We start from the raw sequence: 6,982 nt of genomic DNA on the forward strand, positions 1-6,982 counted from the left end.
GCATGATGAGCTAAAGACTATCAAATCTGAGGAAGAGAGCAGACCATTTAGCCCTCCAGGCTTCTGATGACTTTAAATGACACTGATTATCATCACACTTGCCCTCCTCATAACAAAAGTCCCTGCTGTGGCACCAGAGCTCTCAATTCAGCTTTCAGGAAAGAGGGACGCCATCAGCAGAAATCCAATGATCTAGCAGGAGTCTGAGCTTCCAGGACTCTCCAAGCCCCAAGCACCTGATATTATTTGGATGCCTCCAAAGGAAATACCCACAGTTTTGTTTTCTCTGATATCAGAAGAGCAAAAGCCATCTGCCACTTTCTTTACTCAAAATCCACAGGGATGTATAGGTATGACTGAGACCCTTTGCTGTTCACCTGAAACTACCACAACATTGTTAGTTGCCTCTACCCCAATACAATACAAAAAGTTTAAAGTTTGGAAAAAAAAATCCACAAGGATTGGCAGGAGGAAGAAGTAAGGGCTGGCGGAGGCAGGGTGGGATGGGGTGTGAAGCAGGATAGGCAGGCGGCTGAAGGCTGGCGGCAGCCTGGCTTCCGTGGGCCCCTGGCCTGGCCCAGCCTGTGTGCCTGGCTTCCGTGGGCCCCTGGCCTGGCCTAGCCTGTATCCCTGCTTCTGTGGCCCCATCACCTGAACTCACAAAGTTTCTTCTGTGCACACCCAACGCCATGACTGTTGCCCTAAAACAAACGTGTAAGTGCATACGCACGGTCATCACAGCACCCAGGCTTTGGTGTTTGACTTGTGACATCATTCACTTGGGTTGGGGGCAGGGGTGAAATTTTCTTTCCTTTTTTTTTTTTGCTTAGACCTCAGACATCAGCAGAATTCCTCTGCAGTGCTGACCCAAAGTCACTGGAAGGGACATTCACCCTGATGAACTAGATTTTCAGAAACATCTGTGTCCACCTCCTCCCAGGAGGCATCAAGTCCTAGGTGTGGCTGACAGTTCCCACTGTGAGTGAAACCCTCCTCATGGACTCCCCAGAAAGTGTTTTCCCTAAGGATTTTTTCAAAATGCTGTTTTTCTCCAAAGGGGCCTGTGCTATGTTTTGCCTTATGAGAAAATTAGGGAAGTATTTGGAAACCCCAAAATACATATCAGGAGAGTTACACAAGCCTGTGGAGACATTACCAGATGCCAAGAGTTCAAGGCATGACACCAAAGCTCAAGCTTGGAACCCACCTGTGGAAGGAGCTGAAACCAAACTGTTGCCCCCAAACTCAGCCACCAGCTGACCTGACCCCACTGTGAACAGGATGAACTTTTCCTTTCTCTCTTTCTTGAAAAGCATCTTATATTGTAGTTTGGGGTTTTTTGATATCACAAAACAGATTTAGAGGATTCCAGGGGTTTGGGTTAACAGGAAATACAAATGGAAATTAAAAAAACAAAAACAAACCTGAATGGAACTCAGCTCTCCACAGACAGAATCCACATGGGTGTCACAGCTCACTGAATTAGCACCACTTGTAGAAGCGAAGACACCAGAGGCTGAAATTTCTTCAAGCTTACTTTTTCCATCTCAGATAATTTTTCTGCCCTTTCTCTGACAAACTGACCAATGGAAAAAGAGCTCTCCCCTTCTCCCTATTTCAAAGTGTGGCCATTTTCCTTTTGCTCTAGCTATTTTTGTATTTTTTCATCATGAGGCTTAGGGTTTCCCTATTAGACAGTAAAGCATACGCCTGCAATGCAGGAGGCCCAGCTTTGAACCCTGGGTTGGGAAGATCCCCTGAAGAAGGGAACAGCTACCCACTCCAGTATTCTGGCCTAGAAAATTCCATGGTTTGTATAGTCCTTGGGGTAGCAAAGAGTTGGACACGACTGAGCGACTAACACACCTTGGGGGAAGCTATGTTAATAGCAAACTAGAAAATACATTCCTTTAAAAAATAATTGGAAAAATTATAAAAACCAAATTCCCCCAATAATTAGAAGCTGCTGTGACATGTTGTTATTCCTCAGGCTGGGCTTAGAGGTGAGAAGGGAACAGCAACCCACTCCAGTATTCTTGCCTGGAGAATCCCCATGGACAGAGGAGCCTGGTGGGCTACAATCCATGGAGTCGCAAAGACTTGGACATGATTGAGCAACTAACTCACACTTTCTGGATTAGACTTTTCTAGGGCTGGAATGACACCCGAGGGCAGCCTCGCCCAATCCTACTTGGACCAGAAAGCTGGCCGGCCTCTCAGTGTGCTCGAATCAGCTCTCCTCCAACAGGTAAACACAGCCCAGAAACTCCCTGACTTTGAGCTCCACGCTGGACAGGTGCCTCCTCAGGGTGTTGCGGCAGTTGTCGTGCAGGGTGGTGGTGTAGAAGCCTTGGGGTACTTCAGATAGAGGATGGTGGTACTGAGGCAGCAGGCAGGCTCATGGCGGGGCCGGAAGTGCACCTCTGCCTTGTAGATGTGCCACATGCAGCTGGGAATCCAAGAGATGATCTGGCTGCAGGTAGGCCACCGCCAAGCCCAGGGACAGGTGGACACTGTCGATGAAGTGCCAGTCTGAGTTGCACTTGATAGAGGATGTGTACCTTGCTTCCATTAGTGGTAAGGGGTCAAACACCACTCCTTCACCAAAGGCCAGGGGTCATAACCTTGGTGAGCAGCGAGAGACCAGGGGGTTGGAGAGAGAGAAGCTGGATTCAGGGCCATGGGGGGATCCTGCATTGGGCCAGAGCCCTGGGGGCTAGTTCGAGCTCCTTGCTGCCCTGGGCCCCCAAGAGAGACCAGTGGCTGGGGCTAGGGAGAAGCCTTGAGTCTGGACTGTCCAGGGTGCTGTTGCCCTTCTCCGTGTCCATGTGCTTTGGCACATCCTGCAGGCCAAGCCGGCTCACCAGGGTGGTGCCCATGGCTGGGCCCAGGCCACTGCACCCTGACCCCCTGCCCCAGTTAAGTCATTCTTCACTTAAAATGTGTTGAATCCTTACTATGTGCAAAATAGGTGTTGGGAATATAAAAATGGAAGTCAGTTACTGCTCTGGTATAAATCTAGCTGGGAGGCAGAGGTGTATACAAACGGTACAGTGTGATAGGCATGTCGAATTGCCATGGAACAAATTTGAATTTTACTCATTTATTGCACAACATGGATTTATTTTAATCCCTTTTCCCCATGGCCTAGAAAATGGTCATTTTGGGGGGCATGTAAAATCTCAGAGAAACACAATCATTTTTAAAAGTTTAATTTATATCCTGTCTTAGTAGAGGCTATTAATTTCTAATGCAACAGAAAAAGATCTGGAGGGATACCCACCAAAATGTTCCCAGTTGTTATCTCTGAGAAATAAAACTAAGAGGAAAAAGTTTCATCATCACTTTATACCTGTATCATTTTCAGGTTCTTTCTTGGTGTGTGTGGGCTCTTAGTTCCTCATCCACAGATTGAACCCACCGCAGCAGTGAAAGCCCCACGTCCTAACCACTGGACCATCAAGGAACTCCAGTTTTTTTTTCAGTTTTTAGTTTAAAAAGTGGTTAAAACCTTATGCAATTAAATAAGTAGTTTAAATGAAAGAAAGGAAATAATATTTATGGAAGATATCAGCAAGGAGACTATTGACTTGGGCCTTAATGAGTAGGAGGAATTCATGGAGTGGAGAAGGGATGTTGGATAAAACGTAATCACAGAATATCTGATCAGCGTTTCAGATTGGTGTAGTATCTCCTTCACACCTGCCCCTGTAAATTAATTTGTTGATAGAATCTTGTCAGAAAACAAATATGTATTGAGTTCCTGCTCCGTGACAGTATAATAGATACCAAGGCAGTGTAAGTCAGAGCTCTTGCTCTTCAAGCATTTACAGTCTCAACAGGGAGCTAAGACATTCTCAGAACAGTTAGAGACAGCCCGTGGTTAAGTGCCAACGAGTTTGGCACATGAAAGAGCAGGAAAAGCTGAGTACACTGCCAAGGTTTCAGCCTGGGAGCCTTGGAACAGTGATGCCATTTATAAAAATGGAAAGTTGGGAAAGGAGAGCTGTTTTGAAAGCAGATATACCTATAGTAAAATATCACAGTCTATATAAATTACTATTTGGCTATGCAAATGAGTAGGAATGCATAAGTAATACTTAGACTGGAAGGTGCCAGGAACTATAATAATCTCTACCTTTTATTGAATGTAGACTGGGTGCCAGGCATTGTGCAGAGTTATTTGCATACATTATCTTTGAATCTTCACAACAAATCTATGAGGCCATTATGACCGCCATTTTTCAGATGAGGAAGCCTGGGAGAGGTTGGTCTTGCAACAAGTGGGAAAGTGACATGTCAGGATGAGAACACGTCTGTCCACCTCCAAATTGTTATGACACTATGCTGTGTCATCCAAGTGGATGTACAAGATGCCAACTCTGCCCTGTGGTGTGAGTTGAAGGCACAGGCAGGTGTCCCAGTAGGCATCAACCGACTCCTCAAACAGGCAGAGCTCTATCGCAAGGACCACACCAATATCATCAGAGAAACTCAGAGAAGGTGATGACTACACCCTGGAGTGGGCAGGGAAGGCCGCCGGGAGGAGTGGAGGTTTGAGCTAGAATGGACCGAATTTTAATATGACAGGAAATGGCACTTCAGACTGAGGAGGCTGCAGATGCAAAGGAGAGAAAATAGACATGGAGAAGGCGTGCATGTGGTGAAGAATCTAGGTTGGGGCCTGAAGGAAAGTCAAATGCAGAAAATCAGATATGAAAGCCCTTGAGTGCCTTTGGAGGAAGGAAACAACCTTAATAGAATTTTGAGTGGAGATGAAAGAGTGGTGAAAAGAGACTATCTGGTATGATTAAAGTGAACTTTTCAGGTCAGCTGTAATACTCAAGATAGATTGGAATTAGCTACTTAAACTAGATAAGATCTGGGTTGGTATTGGTCTTTAAATGGCAAGAGGAAAGATGGAAAAGAAGGAGGTACATGTGAGAAATATTTTGAAGGAAAAATAGAGATGCTTGGCAACCGAGTAGATTCAGAAAGACAGGAAAGGAAACAGAAAAGAATCTAGGATTTGACTTGTGGTTGCTGGAAGAATAATGATACCTTTGAGATCAGGATCAAGGATAGACTGAGCTTGCTTTGTTGACTGTGTTGTGGCCTTTCTCGGGGGGAGAGAAGGTAGAATGTGGAAAGCAAATGACAGAATAATAGGGAGTAAGCTAAGGAGCATGAAGAGCCTGAGATGAAAGAGAGAGAGAAGTATCAGGGGATCAGAGTCAAGAAAACCAAGGGGGCAGGCAGGAGGTCTCAAAAAATTTAATAGTGACCATCAGGGTCAAACAGTATAGAGATGGCTAGAAGAATCAACAGGAAAGAGACCACTGGCTTTGATAAAATCCATACGCAGCCTTCCCTTGTAGCTCAGGTGGTAAAGAATCTGCCTTCAATGCAGGAAACCTGGGTTTGATTCCTGGATTGGGAAGATGCCCTGGAGAAGGAAATGGCAACCAACTCTAGTATTCTTGCCTGGGGAATCCCATGGACAGAGGAGCCTAGAAGGCTACAGTCCATTGGGTTGACACAACCAAATGAATTTCACTTTCACTTTTAAGGCCTTGGGAGAATTAATTTACTTCTTTGAGCTTCAGTCTTCCTCTATAAGAAAGGTACCAGAGTCACACAGCTAGAAAGTGGTTGAAATGGCCTATGTGTGGAGCTGTGGTCTTTTGCCTTTCAAAAATGTCTTTCTTTTGGCTGCATCACCTGGCATGTGGGATCTTAGTTCCCCAACCAGGGATTGAACCCTGCAGTGGAGGCGAGGAGTCTTAACCACTGGACCACCAGGGGAGTCCGTTGAGAATTTCTTAAAGGAGGACTTCCCTGGTGGTCCAGTGGTTAAGAACCTGCCTGCCTTTGCAGGGGACATGGGTTCAGTCCCTGGTCCTGGAAGATTCCACATGCTGTGGAGCAACTAAGCCCGTGTGCCACAGCTGCTGAAGCCTGCGCTCTAGAGCTTGTGTTCTGCAACAAGAGAAGCCACTGCAATGAGAAGCCCGTGCACCACAATGAAGAGTAGGCCCTGCTCACTGCAACCAGAGAAAGCCGGAGCAAAGCAATGAAGACCCAAAGTGAAAGTGAAAATCGCTCAGTCACGTCCGACTCTTTGCGACGCCATGGACACAGTCCATAGAATTCTCCAGGCCAGGATACTGGAGTGGGTAGCCTTTCCCTTCTCTAGGGGATCGTCCCAACCCTGGGATCAAACCCAGGTCTGTCACATTGCACGCAGATTCTTTACCAGCTGAGCCACCAGGGAAGCCCAAGAATACTGGAGTGGGTAGCCTATCCCCTCTCCAGCAGATCTTCCTGACCCAGGAATCGAACCAGGGTCTCCTGCATTGCAGGCGGACTCTTTACCAACTGAGCTATCAGGGAAGCCCAATGAAGACCCAGCAAAGCCATAAATAAATAAATAAATAAAATAAAAGGAATTTCCTAAAGGAAACTTCTACTTGGGCTCCAATAGGTGACTAGCTAGTGCTCCTAGACTTTATGTTGTTCATCGTATCATATGCAGTATCACGTAATTCCTGGGTGATTTTCAGTGACTCAAATGCTGAGCTTCTGGTGGCAGACTCCCTGCATAGCATCACTTCAAGACTGCTGTCCTGAGCTACAGTGCTTTCTCTTTATTACGTTCCCTGTTTCTCTGCAGGGGTTGAGAACACTGTGTGGCTTTTGAATTTGCTTTTCCTCAGGGATGGAGGAAGCCTTGAGAGTTCATCCATTGCCTTAATTGTTAGAAGTGTCTGGGCAGAATCGGGCACCCGTGGCTGGCCAGTGGCGCTCCCTGGCAGTCCCAGTGGCCAGCATCACTTTTCCTGTCTGAGCTTGGTGGGTAGAGGCTGGCTGGATTGATAGAGGTGTCCACCTGGCCATTGGCGCCTGTGAGACAGCTCTAATTCTCTCCCAGAGCCCTCACTCTGACCTGGGCAAAACCCAGTGAAAGCATCATCTTAGTGAC

General features: G+C 46.6%; 1 pseudogene; it reads right to left on the bottom strand.

Annotated features, from left to right (window-relative positions):
• Positions 1–2,230: 2,230 nt before the first annotated feature.
• Positions 2,231–2,879, bottom strand: LOC138076363 (refilin-B pseudogene; annotated as a pseudogene).
• Positions 2,880–6,982: the final 4,103 nt, after the last annotated feature.

The sequence above is a fragment of the Capricornis sumatraensis genome, chromosome 3 (genome assembly GCF_032405125.1).
Source record: "Capricornis sumatraensis isolate serow.1 chromosome 3, serow.2, whole genome shotgun sequence".
In the NCBI taxonomy this organism is placed as follows: domain Eukaryota; kingdom Metazoa; phylum Chordata; class Mammalia; order Artiodactyla; family Bovidae; genus Capricornis; species Capricornis sumatraensis.